The sequence below is a fragment of the Dendropsophus ebraccatus genome, chromosome 11 (genome assembly GCF_027789765.1).
Source record: "Dendropsophus ebraccatus isolate aDenEbr1 chromosome 11, aDenEbr1.pat, whole genome shotgun sequence".
Lineage (NCBI taxonomy): Eukaryota > Metazoa > Chordata > Amphibia > Anura > Hylidae > Dendropsophus > Dendropsophus ebraccatus.
In genome coordinates this window covers 96,863,829-96,879,795 of record NC_091464.1, presented here as the reverse complement: position 1 = coordinate 96,879,795, position 15,967 = coordinate 96,863,829, and positions in this window count along the sequence as shown.

Here is a 15,967-nt window from a genome sequence, read left to right as displayed (position 1 = left end):
TATCACCCTCCCTCCAGCCCTGTATATATCCCTCCTCCCTCCAGCCCTGTATATATCCCCCTCCCTCCAGCCCTGTATATATCCCCCTCCCTCCAGCCCTGTATATATTCCCTCTCTGCCTCCAGCCCTGTATATATCCCCCCTACCTCCAGCCCTGTATATATCCCTCCTCCCTCCAGCCCTGTATATATCCCCTCTCCCCCCAGCCCTGTATATATCCCCTCTCCCCCAGCCCTGTATATATCTCCTCCCTCCAGCCCTGTATATATCCCTCCTCCCTCCAGCCCTGTATATATTCCCTCTCTGCCTCCAGCCCTGTATATATCCCCTCTCCCCCCAGCCCTGTATATATCTCCCCTCTCCTCCAGCCCTGTATATATCCCCCCTCCCTCCAGCCCTGTATATATCCCCTCTCCCCCAGCCCTGTATATATTCCCTCTCTGCCTCCAGCCCTGTATATATTCCCTCCCACCAGCCCTGTATATATCCCCCTCCCTCCAGCCCTGTATATATCTACCCTCCCTCCAGCCCTGTATATATCCCCCTCCCTCCAGCCCTGTATATATCACCCTCCCTCCAGCCCTGTATATATCCCTCCTCCCTCCAGCCCTGTATATATCCCCCTCCCTCCAGCCCTGTATATATCCCCCTCCCTCCAGCCCTGTATATATCCCCCTCCCTCCAGCCCTGTATATATCCCTCCTCCCCCAGCCCTGTATATATTCCCTCTCTGCCTCCAGCCCTGTATATATTCCCTCCCACCAGCCCTGTATATATCCCCTCTCCCCCAGCCCTGTATATATTCCCTCTCTGCCTCCAGCCCTGTATATATTCCCTCCCACCAGCCCTGTATATATTCCCTCCCTCCAGCCCTGTATATATTCCCTCCCACCAGCCCTGTATATATCCCTCCCACCAGCCCTGTATATATCCCCCCTCTCCTCCAGCCCTGTATATATCCCTCCTCCCTCCAGCCCTGTATATATCCCCCTCCCTCCAGCCCTGTATATATCCCCCCTCCCACCAGCCCTGTATATATCCCTCCTCCCTCCAGCCCTGTATATATCTACCCTCCCTCCAGCCCTGTATATATCCCCCTCCCTCCAGCCCTCTATATATCTACCCTCCCTCCAGCCCTGTATATATCCCTCCTCCCTCCAGCCCTGTATATATCCCCTCTCCCCCCAGCCCTGTATATATCTCCCCTCTCCTCCAGCCCTGTATATATCCCCCCTACCTCCAGCCCTGTATATATCCCTCCTCCCTCCAGCCCTGTATATATCTCCCCTCTCCTCCAGCCCTGTATATATTCCCCCTCTCCACCAGCCCTGTATATATCCCCTCTCCCCCCAGCCCTGTATATATCCCTCCTCCCTCCAGCCCTGTATATATCCCCCCTCTCCTCCAGCCCTGTATATATCCCCTCTCCACCAGCCCTGTATATATCCCCCCTCTCCTCCAGCCCTGTATATATCCCCTCTCCACCAGCCCTGTATATATCCCCCCTCCCTCCAGCCCTGTATATATCCCCTCTCCCCCCAGCCCTGTATATATCCCCTCTCCACCAGCCCTGTATATATCTCCTCCTTCCAGCCCTGTATATATCCCCCTGTTATCGCTTATCTCATGGTGTATACTGTATATAGTGTTACCGCTTATCACTGGTCTCATGGTGTATACTGTACATATTGTTACTGGTTATCACTAATCCCATGCTATATATAGTGTTACCAGTTATCACTGATCTCATAGTATATACTGTGCTGATGGCTGGATCATTAGTCCGTCTGTTATGTTATACGTAATGGGCTCAATACATTATAATGGAACCTATCAACTGCAATTGGTGCTGAGCCCGTCACTTGCAATATGACAGGTGAGCAATGATCCAGCCATTGTTGGGGGTCTCAGCACTGAATCCCTGGCTGATCAAACTTTTTACATGTCAGTCTGACAATGTTTTAATGACCACTCTATGCCTTTCATGATGGACATTAGGCCTCACTCTCGCTTAAAGCCGCTGTACTAACGTAAAAGGTTTGTCACTGGTTAAATCCGTCTATGTAGGGTGGGCCCCTAGAGTCAGTTTCCCTGGTGGGCCCAAGGTACCCCAGTCCGACACTGCCCCCCCCCCCCCCCTCTGTGCATGCCCTATTATATACATCCTGCAGTGTAGTTGTCAGGATGGTATCTCTGCGGAGCGTCATGCGTCCCTCTGCTCATGCTGTGCGGCCGAGAAGGTGCTGATTTTCTTGCATTCTGTTTCTGTGTTTTGTTTTGTAGTGTGTGAACACTGGTTTATTTGCTCACCTTGAGAGACACACCCGACTTCACCTGCTGAGTTCTGTCTGGCCATGTCAGGGTTAATCTGTGTACTGGTTCTGCTGTGACTGACAGGTCTTCCTGCCAGTGGATCTGTTTTGTTCTCAGGTGTCTGTGCTTGGAGATCAGGGGGATGGTCCAATTATGTTCTGGATCAGAACCCTGGCCTCCTATATAACTACCTCAGTCTGGGATATCTTGGCCGGATATTGAGCTTGTCTCTGCCTGGTTCTGTGTTTGCTATTCTTGCTCTGTTTATTCTGACTCTGCTTTGTATTTCTGACCTTTCCTGCTTGCCGCCTGCCCCTGACCATACTGCCTGTTTTTTGACCTCGCCTTTGGATCCTGATTTTGTACTTTTGCTGCCCGATTGTTGTGACCCGGACTGTCGACCATTCTTTATTGTGTTTTGTCTGTCTGTCTTGTCTTTGTGTCCCACCTAGCCAGTGCAGGGACTGCCGCCCAGTTGCTCGCCGCCATCTTAGGGCGGATTGTGGCAAATAGGTAGAGGACAGTGGGCGGGGCTGAGCTTAGGGCTCACTGTGTTGTCTTGTCCTGCTGTCCGGTTCCTGACAGAATATCCGGCCTAAAAATTTTTTACTCCTTACCTGAGGCTAGTATGGACTCAGCACAGGAGTTGTCTGCCCACTTTGAGGGTCTTGCGGCCCTCGTTTCTGAGCTGGCCAAGCAAGTTCAGTTATTAGCCCAGCAGCTACCAGCTACCACTCCTGCCACCCCAGTGGTCACGCTCAAGGAGCCTGACAAGTGTGCAGGGGACCTGAACACATATCTGACATTTAAAGAAGCTTGGGTTAGTCACCCCACCCCCAGCTCCTTTGAAGAGGCCATTTCCCTGGCGATTTTTATCAATCACACGCTAAGGGATCATAATGAAAATAGACCATGCCATGACCACCCCTGTGTCATTGATGTTCCTTCCTCTGTCTCCTCTAAACCTTTGCCTTCTATAACTTGTCCTCTGGTCACCCTGGAGGAACCTCCGGAACTGGGCAAAATTAATAGATCCCTGGCCCGCAAAGAACACAGAAGAAGGAATGGACTCTGTTTTTATTGTGGCGAAAGTGGACACTACATCAGCTTTTGTGCCAAGCGTCCCTCGAGGCCAGATCATCAGCGTCCAGGTGACTACCAGGAGGGTCATCTGGGCGCCCAGGTGGGTGTAGTTAGTGTGTGTCCCGCCGAGGATACCAAATCTGTGTCTTCATGTAATGCTGAGATTGGCTCTGTGTCTGGTACCGATTTGAGCGGTTATGGGAGATCTGTCAGGAGACCAGTTGTCAATCACTTGGAGTCTGATTCTGATGAATGGGAGACGGACGATGAGATCTCTAGCGATGTTGAGACATGTATTGTAAGAGGTCCGTTTCCTCTCAGGTCTGGTTCGTCTGGTGAGGGTCCTGAGGCCCCTCATAAAAGGGGGGGTACTGTCAGGATGGTATCTTTGCGGAGCGTCATGCGTCCCTCTGCTCGTGCTGTGCGGCCGAGAAGGTGCCGATTTTCTTGCATTCTGTTTCTGTGTTTTGTTTTGTAGTGTGTGAACACTGGTTTATTTGCTCACCTTGAGAGACACGCCCGACTTTACCTGCTGAGTTCTGTCTGGCCATGTCAGGGTTAATCTGTGTACTGGTTCTGCTGTGACTGACAGGTCTTCCTGCCAGTGGATCTGTTTTGTTCTCAGGTGTCTGTGCTTGGAGATCAGGGGGATGGTCCAATGATGTTCTGGATCAGAACCCTGGCCTCCTATATAACTACCTCAGTCTGGGATATCTTGGCCGGATATTGAGCTTGTCTCTGCCTGGTTCTGTGTTTCTATTCTTGCTCTGTTTATTCTGACTCTGCTTTGTATTCTGACCTTTCCTGCTTGCTGCTGCCCCTGACCATACTGCCTGTATATTGACCTCGCCTTTGGATTGTGATTTTGTACTTTTGCTGCCCGATTGTTGTGACCCGGACTGTCGACCATTCTTTATTGTGTTTTGTCTGTCAGTCTTGTCCTTGTGTCCCACCTAGCCAGTGCAGGGACTGCCGCCCAGTTGCTCGCCGCCATCTTAGGGCGGATTGTGGCAAATAGGTAGAGGACAGTGGGCGGGGCTGAGCTTAGGGCTTACTGTCTTGTCTTGTCCTGCTGTCCGGTTCCTGACAGTAGTTACCCTTATAGATGCCTCCTCTGTGACGTCTTCCTTATAGATTGCCCCTGTGTTGTTCCCCTTACAAATGGCCCCCAGTGTTGTCCCTCCCCATATATATAGCCCCAAGTGCTGTGCCTCCACCATATATATAGCCCCCAGTGCTGTGCCTCCCCCATATATATATATATATATACAACCCCCAGTGCTGTGCCTCCCCCATATATATACAGCCCCCAGTGCTGTCCCTCCCCCATATATATATATACAGCCCCCAGTATTGTGCATCCCATATATATATATATATATACAGCCCCTAGTGCTGTGCATCCCATATATATATATATATATATATATATATATATATATATATATATATGGGGGATGCACAGCACTAGGGCCTGTATATGTATGTATATATAATATATATATATAGCCCCTAGTGCTGTGCATCCCCCATATTTTATATATATATATATATATATATATATATATATATATATATATATATATATATATATATATATATATATATAGGATGCACAGCTCTAGGGGCTATATATATATTATATATACATACATATACAGGCCCTAGTGCTGTGCATCCCCCATATATATATATATATATATATATATATATATATATATATATATATATATATATATATATATATATAAATAATATATGGGATGCACAGCACTAGGGCCTGTATATGTATGTATATATTATATATATATAGCCCCTAGTGCTGTGCATCCCCCATATTTTATATATAATATATATATATATAGGGATGCACAGCACTAGGGGCTATATATATATATATATATATATATATATATATATATATATATATATATATATATATACACATATACAGGCCCTAGTGCTGTGCATCCCCCATATATATACAGCCCCCAGTGTTCCCCTCTGATAAAAATAAAAAACCTCACAACTCACCTAACCACACGATCCCCCGTCGGTCGCAGGCCTCTTCCCGACAGATCAGCAGCTTCCAGGCGAAGTCCCGGGCAGCGCCACCACTGAGCTCAGTGTGCGCCGCAGCGGCTGGGACTTCCAGTACAGGGTGCGCGTCATTTCCTGTACCGGAAGTCCCAGCCGCCGCGACGCACACTGACCTCAGTGATATCGCTGCCCGGGACTTCGCCTGGAAGCTGCTGATCTGTCGGGGGCGGGGGCAACACTCTTGTGATCGCAAGCAAATGCTGCTTGCGGTCACAAGAGTGATTGACAGGGCGGGAAGCCTATGGCTTGTCGCGCTGTCAATCAGAACACTGAACACCCGGGAGGCCACCGGGTGTTGTAGGCAGTAAGCTCCGGGGGCCCAGGCTACGGGCCCCCTGATGCTAGGGGCCCCGTAGCAGCCGCTACGGCGGTAGTTCCGCCCCTGAGCATTAGTATACATACATTTAATATGTTTGTCCATATTCCCTTTCCTCTTGTCACTAGTGACTGTTCTATCCCCTCCCGCCGCTCCACCCCCAGTTCCATAATCTAGGCCCAGCTCTCCATCTACTCTGTCTTCACTTACTATATTGTAGTTGCCCTCCCTCGGTCCCTAGTTTAAACACTCCTCCAACCTCTTAGCCATCTTCTCCCCCAGCACGGCTGCACCCTCCCCATTGAGATGCAGCCCGTCCCTACCGTAGAGCCTGTAACCGACCGAGAAGTCGGCCCACTTCTCCATGAACCCAAACCCCTCTACCCTACACCAGCTCTTGAGACACTTATTTACCTCCCTAATCTCCCGCTGTCTCTCAGGTGTGGCTCATGGTACAGGTAATATTTCGGAGAATATCACCTTGGAGGTCCTAGTCCTAAGCTTCCTGCCTAAGTCCCTGAAATAGTTTTTAAGGACCCGCCACCTACCTCTAACTTTATCATTGGTGCCAATGTGCACCATGACTGCTGGGTCATCTCCTGCCCCTCCCAGTAATCTGTCAGCCCGATCCGCGATGTGACGAACTCGAGCGCCAGGAAGGCAACACACTGTTCGACGATCCCGGTCTTTGACAGATTGCCCTGTCTGTCCCCCTAATAATTGAGTCCCCCACTACCAGTACCTGCCTGGCCTGCCCTAAACTCCTGTTTCCCACCTTACTGGAGCAGACACCCCCCCCCTGGCTTTCAGAGGCAGTGTCCTGCTGCAGCAATGCCACCTGAATCAACATCCCCCTCATCCGCCAATTTGGCAAACTTGTTGGGGTGTGCCAGATCAGGACCAGCCTCCCTCTACCCCGTTTTCTAACTGTGACCCAACTAGTTGCCTCTTCCTCCTGTACCTCCATGCTATCACTCTCTCCCCCATCTACCCCTTGGAGCGCTTGCTCAGTGAGCACCAGACCCCTTTCCAGTTTGCTAATGCATCTCAATCGTTGCAGCTGCTCATTTAGATCCAGGATCTGGGCTTCCAAACCAGCAACATGCACACATCTCCCACAATGGTATGCCCCCTCCCCCCCCCCCCCCATACATCTCCCACAATGGTATGCACCCTCACCCCCCATACATCTCCCACAATGGTATGCACCCTCACCCCCCCCATACATCTCCCACAATGGTATGCACCCTCCCCCCCCCCCCCATACATCTCCCACAATGGTATATACCCTCCCCCCCCCCCATACATCTCCCATAATGGTATATACCCTCCCCCCCCCCCCCATACATCTCCCATAATGGTATGCACCCTCTCCCCCCCCCCCCCATACATCTCCCATAATGGTATGCACCCTCTCCCCCCCCCCATACATCTCCCACAATGGTATGGGGGGGGGGGAGGGTATATACATCTCCCATAATGGTATATACCCTCCCCCCCCCCCATACATCTCCCATAATGGTATGCACCCTCTCCCCCCCCCCATACATCTCCCACAATGGTATGGGGGGGGGGGAGGGTATATACATCTCCCACAATGGTATGCACCCCCAATCGTTGATCAAGGATTGCATACATCGCACAAGATGTACATTGGGCCGCATTGTCAAACATGGCGCTCATTTTTATGGGGATATTATGTATAACTAAACAAAACAAACAAGCAACGAAAGCTAAAGTCCCAGAATATTATAAAGTCCCAGAATATTATAAAGTCCCAGAATATTATAAAGTCCCAGAATATTATAAAGTCCCAGAATATTATAAAGTCCCAGACTTCAGATCAAAAACTCGCACGCTCCAAAACCCGCCCTCAAATACAATATAAAAGCACTTAGCTTGCAGAGATTGCTGCTTCTGGCTCCTGTGTTGAAACAGTAGGAGAGAGTGCTCCTCTATATACAGTAGGAGAGAGCGCTCCTTTATATACAGTAGGAGAGAGAGCGCTCCTCTATATACAGTAGGAGAGAGAGCGCTCCTCTATATACAGTAGAAGAGAGAGCGCTCCTCTATATACAGTAGAAGAGAGAGCGCTCCTCTATATACAGTAGAAGAGAGAGCGCTTCTCTATATAAAGTAGAAGAGAGAGCGCTCCTCTATATACAGTAGGAGAGAGCGCTCCTCTATATACAGTAGGAGAGAGCGCTCCTCTATATACAGTAGGAGAGAGCGCTCCTCTATATACAGTAGGAGAGAGCGCTCCTCTATATACAGTAGGAGAGAGCGCTCCTCTATATACAGTAGGAGAGAGCGCTCCTCTATATACAGTAGGAGAGAGCGCTCCTCTATATACAGTAGGAGAGAGCGCTCCTCTATATACAGTAGGAGAGAGCGCTCCTCTATATACAGTAGGAGAGAGAGCGCTCCTCTATATACAGTAGGAGAGAGAGCGCCCCTCTATATACAGTAGGAGAGAGAGCGCCCCTCTATATACAGTAGGAGAGAGAGCGCCCCTCTATATACAGTAGGAGAGAGAGCGCCCCTCTATATACAGTAGGAGAGAGAGCGCTTCTCTATATACAGTAGGAGAGAGAGCGCTCCTCTATATACAGTAGGAGAGAGCGCCCCTCTATATACAGTAGGAGAGAGAGCACCCCTCTATATACAGTAGGAGAGAGAGAGAGCTCTATATACAGTAGGAGAAGATCTGAGGATGCTCTAGATTGCGTCATTACTCCGTAGCCTCTATATACAGAAGATCTGAGGATGTTCTCGATTGTGTCATTACTCCGTAGCCTCTATATAGTAGAAGTGAGGATGTTCTAGATTGCGTCATTACACCGTAGCCTCTATGTACAGTAGAAGGGAGGATGTTCTAGATTGTTTCATTACTCCGTAGCCTCTATGTACAGTAGAAGGGAGGATGTTCTAGATTGCGTCATTACTCAGTAGCCTCTATGTACAGTAGAAGGGAGGATGTTCTAGATTGCGTCATTACTCCGTAGCCTCTATGTACAGTAGAAGTGAGGATGTTCTAGATTGCGTCATTACTCCGTAGCCTCTATGTACAGTAGAAGGGAGGATGTTCTAGATTGCGTCATTACTCCGTAGCCTCTATGTACAGTAGAAGGGAGGATGTTCTAGATTGCGTCATTACTCCGTAGCCTCTATGTACAGTAGAAGGGAGGATGTTCTAGATTGCGTCATTTATCCGTAGCCTCTATGTACAGTAGAAGTGAGGATGTTCTAGATGCCTCCAGTAACAATTCATGTTAAGGAGTAAACACAATCTGCTTTTCACTGATTTATTTGATGATTTTGCAGGTTTCCAGACACCCCTCCAGACTCTAGTATGACCTAGAACCTGGTGACGGCACCTGCCTAGATGAGGTAATAGGCTGTAGTGAATCTCTTTAAACTGTTTTTATTCAAGACTTCAGCATAATCAGAACTTACATGTAGTCAGGAATGTAAGAGGCATAGAAAGGCACGTAGGTGATACACGAACCTAACAAAGTACTAGGATTAGGAACAGTTGCATCAATTAAGTTCAACATGGAAAGGTCTTTTGTAGTTGCTGAAGCTTGTTAATACAATAACGGTAAAGTATTAGAAAAAACAAGGGAAGAAAGGAAAGGGAGGGGAGGGAAATGCCCGTGGGTCTCCGCATGCTCCTGAAGGTGCCCTAATAAGTGGTTAGGGTTCCAGTATAATCCCATGAGATTGCATTAAATTGGCGGGTCATCTGCTAGTTGTCTGGAAAGGTACCATGTAGTGTTTTGGAAGGTATGTCTAATTTTGTCCTGGATTCGGAGAGGCAACGTAGGAATGAAAGTTTCCCAAACTTTGAAGAATTTTTCCACCCTACGTTCTTTGAGGATGGATGCCTCCATCCAGTCCATTTTATGTTGAATCTGATTTTATTAAAGGTTTTATGAAGCAAATAAAACAAGGCCCAAACATGTACAAAGTAAAGCAGGGACAAAGTACAGACAAGTACAGAGTAATGTCCAACCATAGCACACATAAACAAAATTTACAATCCAATAATACAGCCGGGCTCAGACTAACACTCATCCTATGATCTCAGGATTGTTTGCAACTGGTACAAACCCCCGTCGGACCTTACTTAAGGTGAACGAAAGCTGGGGGCAGTGTTTAGAAAACCAGCAGGAGGGTGAAGTAAGATGAAGAGAGAAAAGAAAGAAAAAAAAAAAAGGGGGGGGGGGAGGAACAATGGGGAAACATTGAAGAGACAGAATATTGTAGCCACCCACCCAAAAGTGTGGGCTCACTACAAATAGACAAGACAAGAAAGAAGAAGAGAAGCTAAAGCACACCTATGACTCCTCTCCATCTGAGGTCAGAAAACCAGAAATCGCAAGGAATTGGAGACCACCTCCACACTCAATCAAAACCAGGAGGAATGGCTCAGGGAACTCAACGAATCAGCTGTGGGAAATCGGAAGAATCCTTAAACAGAATCCATCCCCTCCACGCTTTAGAGTAAGCTGTGCTACGATCATGATCCTCCGCAATAAGTTCCTCATATCTGCTAATTGCATTAAGTTCCGCCAGCCACTCCGTCATGGAAGGGCACGTTGGGGTTTTCCAGTGCCTAGGAATGACCAGGCGTGCAGCCGTCAGGAAGTGTCTCAATATGCCCTTCTTGATCGAGCAAATGGAGCCCAGGAGAAGGCTTAATAAGGCACATTGTGGGGTATTAGCGGTTTGTCGCCCAGAATATGCCTCATGCACCCGGAACACTCGATCCCAAAAGGATTTAATGCAAGATGCCCCCGTCCGAGGACCCGCATCTCCAGCAAGCTCCAGAAGCGGATGGATACATGCGCTGAATGTCCGCAGGGCACCTATACCACGGCGACAGAATATTATAATTCTTTTCTTTTGCATGCGAGGTCATGGAGAGACCATGAGTGAGAGTGCAGATCTTCTGAATCTGCTCCCCCGAGAAAGTCATAGAGCAGTCGGCCTCCCATTTCCCAAAGAAACGTGCCAGACCTGCATTGCTAAGTGATTGAAGCAGCTGATAGAGTCTAGAAAGAGTCCGTGGCCCCGATGCATCAGAAAGGACCCAATTGTCGAAATCTGAGAGTCCTAGGGAGAGCCGCTCTGGACGCAAAAGCCTGAAAATAGGACTGTAGTTGACTGTATTCCAGCCAGGAGATTGGAGTACTAAGATGCGCAGATCTAAGTGCCTCCAAAGTGGGCAAAACCCCCTGAGGAAACGCCTGATGCAAGCGCACTCCCGAAGAGCTATCCCACACCAAAAAGGTGCGTCTCAACATTCCAGGCTGGAACCCAGGATTCCCAAATAGCGGAGACATCAAGCCAGGTTGAGAGGAGATACCATGTCTGGTCACCCACTTATCCCAAATGCAAAAAACATGCAGGGCAAGGAACGGCCAAGAGGTCAGGTCCCCTCGATCACCAGGGGGGAGCCACGGAGCCATGAGCATGTTAGAAGGGGCCAGTGACCTTTCTATTGCCACCCACAGCTGTCCGGTCAGCATGCGACCAATCCAGCAAACGAATGAGAATGGCTGCCTCGTGATATAGCTGGAGGTCTGGGACTCCCGCGCCCCCAAAGTGTTTTGGCTTAGATAAAATTTCACGCCCTATTCTCGGATGCGATGCCGACCACACAAAGCGCGTAAAGGCACGTTGGAGCACTCTAAAGTAGGAAGCAGACACATGAATGGGAACAGTCTGAAACAGATAAAAAAACCTCGGGAGGATATCCATTTTGAGCACAGCCATGTGCCCAAACCACGACAAATATTTTGTGTGATAAGCTGATAGCATAGATAAGATCTTGGTCTGCAGCGGGGCATAGTTAAGAGGGAAGAGAAGGTAAAGCTGGGAAGGAATTTGAACACCGAGGTATGTAATGCATTCCTCCCTCCATCTAAAAGCAAAGCCATGGCGTAAGCCATCTAGAGTGCTGGGAGAGAGAGAAATATTAAGCGCCTCTGTTTTGGAAAGATTTGCCTGAAAGTTACTAAGCCTACCAAAGCGGTCGAATTCAGAAAGGATGGTGGGGAGGGACACCTGGGGTGAGGTCGCATAAAGTAGCAGATCGTCTGCATATAAAGCCAGTTTGTGGTGATCCTGCCCAATAACGAGTCCCGTTACATCAGGGTTGCGCCGCAGAGCCACAGCAAGGTGTTCCATAGTGAGAACATACAAGAGGGGAGACAGGGGACAGCCCTGTCGCGTGCCGTTCCGGATGCAGAAGGCCTCCGACAGGATGCCATTGGCTCGGACTCTGGCACTTTGGTTCGCATACAGAGCCATGACCCGATCTATAACTATAAAAGATTGGCCGGCCCCAATCTGCGCCAAAGAAGAACTCAAGAACCGCCAGTGCACCCTGTCGAAAGCCTTCTCCGCGTCAATGGAGAGAAGGCAAAGAGGGGTTTTCATCCTCTTGGCGTGGGCTATCAGAGTGATTGTACGTAGGGTATTATCCCTAGCTTCACGGCCAGAGACAAATCCCACCTGGTCCAAATGAATCACATCGGGGATCACAGTCCCCAAGCGGTTAGCCAATAGCTTAGAATAGAGCTTAATGTCGCAATTGAGCAAGGAAATAGGGCGATAGCTCCCACAAACTAGTGGGTCCTTGTTTGGCTTGGGCAGGACCACCACATGGGCCTCCAGGGACTGGCGGGAAAAGGGACAGGAAGGCAATATGCTATTAAAGGCCTTGAAGATCAATGGTGCTAGTGTAGACTTAAAGGCCTTATAAAATGGGGCGGTAAACCCATCTGGTCCGGGGCTCTTGCCATTTTTAAGGGCGTAAATAGCAACCTCAATTTCTGCAACGGAGAAAGGAGAGTCCAACAGGTCTATTGCGTCAGAGTCAAGCCTGGGCAGAGCAGTCTCACGGACGTAGTCCCGAATTCTGGCCTCCAAAGCAGAGCTGGGCATATCTGAGTAAGCTCCGCGGATATTATACAGGTCCTTGTAAAAGGCCCCAAAAGTATTTGCTATAGCTCGTGGATTATGAACCAATGCACCACTCGGGAGACGCAGAGATGGGACATACGTGGAGGAAGTGTGCGGGTGAAGAAATCTAGCTAAAGCTTTACCGCATTTATTTGCTTGTTCATACAGATAACTGCGGAATCTCTCCCCTCTCCGGTTCGCAGTTAAAGAGATTAGATCCTTGATTTGTTCCCTAAGAGATGAAATCTGGACCCATAAGTCTGAGGTAGAGGATGTTTTATGGGACTTAACCGCAGCATTTAGTTTCTCACATAGTGATTTAAGCTTGGCACCTCTCTCCCTCTTCAACCGAGCCCCCTGTTGGATAAAAATACCCCTAATAATGCATTTAAGGGCCTCCCATTGCAGGGGAGGAGCAGTCTGATCCGATTCATGTGTGTCTATGAATGTAGCTATCGTCCTCTCAACCTCGGCTCTACATACCCCATCCTTCAATAGGGTCTCGTTGAGACGCCAGGTCCAATCACCCGGCTCTCCCCCTGGTACAGCAACGGACAAATATATTGGAGCATGATCCGACCACACTGCCGTTCCTATTGAGGCGGAGGGATGAGAAAGGAGAGTTAGTTGTGAGACAAAGAACATGTCCAATCTGCTATATGTATTATGGGCAGGAGAAAAATAAGTGTAATCCCGATTAGTCGGGTGGAGGATTCTCCACACATCAACCAAGCGATGAAGGTGTAGCGCCTGCAATGCTTGGGTCCTAGACAACCGAGGGACTACTGATCGCCCTGTGGATGTATCAAGGGGAGGATCGAGGGCCAGGTTAAAATCCCCACCCAGAATGAACACCCCTTCTACAAAGTGATCTACTTCCAACAAGATGTCCCTCAGTACTGACCCTTGATTAGCATTGGGGAGGTAAACGTTACCTATGGTGTATTTAGTATTAGCTATTAGGACTTTTAGGAATGCAAATCTACCCTCAGGGCTCACAAGGGTGTCCAGGACCTGATGCTGTAGGGACTTATGAAGGGCAATTGAGACACCCCTGGATTTGGAGCCTGGAAAAGAACTATGTAACCAGTAAGTGTAGTGGGGTGAGAGCATTATCGGGATGTGACTAGTCTGGAAGTGCGTCTCCTGGAGAAGCAGAACCTGCACCCGCTGCCTGTGCATAGAGTATGTGACATGGGAGCGCTTTGAGGGTTCATTGAGCCCCCGAGCATTCAGGGATGCAAGTTTTAATGATAGGAGGGCCATCGCCAACCACCAAAGCCTCAGACGGAGAGAAGAGGACAAACAAGACGACCACAACACAAAAAGAAGACAATACATAGATAAGACAGAGAAATGAGAGAAGAAAATGGGGGTAGAAGCACTAGAAAGAAAAGAGAGCCAACAGACTGGCTCCCAAAGCTGCAAGAGAACTAACCTCTTGCAGAAAGGTACTCCCGTCAAATCGGGAACAACGCCTCAGGCGTCAACCTAGGTAGGGACTTGTCTAGCAATGGAAAGACAGGACCCCCGCCTAGGGGAAACAAAAATGCAAAACAAAAACATAATCATCCAATGATACTTAATGCAATAGCCATATACAGTGTAGAGCAGGCTAACAGGCACAATCTAGCTGTCTATCAGGAACTGTCCGCCGATAGCCTCGGAAAATAGTCCGAGTGTATGAGCGGGCCCCTTCAAGAGATAGAGCAAAAGAACAAACAAACAGAAAGCATAATAGAACAAGGCAACAAGTGAGATAAGGCACATTTGCTTGAAAACGGGCAATTGCTGGGAGAGTCTCCCTCCCTGGGAGAGATCCCCATAAGCGACAGAATCCAGATTGCGGACCGCCCGCATTATTTCCTCCTTGACCTTGTAATGATGTAAGCGGCAGATGACATCCCGTGGTCTAGCAGGATCTTGACTGACCGGCCCCAGTGTCCTGTGCGCTCGATCTATTTCCATGTCGTCTGAGATAGGCCGGTGCAAAACATGGCTAAAGATATCCTGGAGTGTCGGCACCAAATCTGATGATTTTACAGCCTAAGGCAACCCCCGCACTCTAATGTTGTTGCGTCTGCTGCGGTTTTCAGCGTCATCTTGTAGGCGATATAATTGTCGGATGTGCTGATCGTGTGCATCACATTTGGCCTGTATATCGGAGACTTGGGAGGAGAGGGAGTCATGACCACAGGCCAATTCATCCACCTTAGTGTCCAACTCCTGTACAGCTGCATTAACAGAAGAAATCTCCTGTTTATATGAATTTTCCAGGCGCTCAATAAATTTCTCCATTTCGTGCCTGGTTGGCAATTGTTTGACATGTTCCTTCCAGTCCCAACTCATGTCAGTATCAGGGGCAGAAACAGAGGAGACCCCTGGCTGGGAAGAGCTGAATGGAGCCGCAGAGGGGTTGAGGGAAGCAGCCCCCATGGTAGCCATTTTATTTGCACTTTCTTTCTGTTTTTGGCCAGACCCCCTGGCAGACATATTTTGCAAACTTGCTGGCCTCTGGGGGACAGAGGGAGAAGAAAGAAGTGGCCAGTCCTCCTCAGATAACGGCAGGTGCCGGTCGGGGCTGATATGCTCCTGGGGGACAGAGGTGGGAGATGCTGAGTCTGCAAGGGGCCCGGGTGCTGACAGGCAAGATGGCGCCCGTCCCTCAGGGAAAGCGCGGGAAGGAACCTCTGCAGTGTCCCCAGCCGCACCGGGGGCCACTAACAGTATGTCCGGAGAATGCAGGGGAGCCGGTGAGTAATGCTGGAGGAGCGGGAGGGTGGGGTAGGGCTGTGACTCCCCGCCAGCTGTCTGGGCTAGGAGCGGGTCCGATGCAGCGCCCTGCAATGGAGGCGGAACTGAGTCCTTCAGGGACGGCTGTGCCGCGGCTGGCTGTAAGGGCGCGGGCTGCTGCTGAGGTGCTGTGTGATGTATGGCGGGCGGCCGGGGCAAGCTCGGTCCAGAGGGAGCACTCGGGGTGATGGCGGAGCCCACAGGAATCCCGACAGTTGCGGCGCCACCGGCTGGAACCCCAGAGGAAGATGGCAGCCGCACAGCAGAGGAGGCAGGGAGGGAGAAAAAGCTGTCCAGGCTGCCTTGCCGGGTCCCCGACCGGAGTAGTCTCTTCTGTGGGATGAGCCCTTTCGTTTTTCTGCTCATAGAGCTGGCTAGGACAGATGGAGG